The 536-nt window shown below is 46.6% G+C and overlaps 1 non-coding gene across 1 annotated transcript; it reads left to right on the top strand.

Annotated features, from left to right (window-relative positions):
- Positions 1-203: 203 nt before the first annotated feature.
- Positions 204-308, top strand: LOC135406044 (U6 spliceosomal RNA). The gene has a single exon (XR_010426121.1). It is a non-coding gene; the product is annotated as a U6 spliceosomal RNA (small nuclear RNA).
- Positions 309-536: the final 228 nt, after the last annotated feature.

Raw genomic sequence — 536 nt, forward strand, 5'->3', positions numbered from 1 at the left:
ATGATTCTTTCTGCGTTGTCTTTTCTCCTCAGGAGTGATCCTGCGTGCTTTCTCAAAAGCATCAGCAGCGTTACAGATGATGTGTCTCCAGGTCTCCTGATTGGAGGCCAGAGTAGACCAGTTATGGTGATCAATATGACCAAGGTTGAGATGTTGTTTCAGGGAGTCCTTGTATCTTTTCTTCGGGGCTCCTCTCTTGCAGCAGCTGGTTCGGCAGCACATATACTAAAATTGGAACGATACAGAGAAGATTAGCATGGCCCCTGTGCAAGGATGACATGCAAATTTGTGAAGCATTCCATATTTTTCAGTCGTTTTTAGCATGATGCTTCAAAGGGCCACGGCAGACCTCGATGATCAGGACGGTATCTACATTCGATACCATACTGATGGAAGCCTTTTCAACCTAAGGTGACTGAAGGCCCACACTAAGACCTTAAACCATCTTGTCTGGGAGTTGCTTTATGCTGATGACGCCACCCTTGTGGCTCACACAGAAGCAGCTCTGCAGCGTTTAACATCCTGCTTTGCAGACT

Source organism: Pseudopipra pipra, chromosome 1 (assembly GCF_036250125.1).
Source record: "Pseudopipra pipra isolate bDixPip1 chromosome 1, bDixPip1.hap1, whole genome shotgun sequence".
Classification (NCBI taxonomy): domain Eukaryota; kingdom Metazoa; phylum Chordata; class Aves; order Passeriformes; family Pipridae; genus Pseudopipra; species Pseudopipra pipra.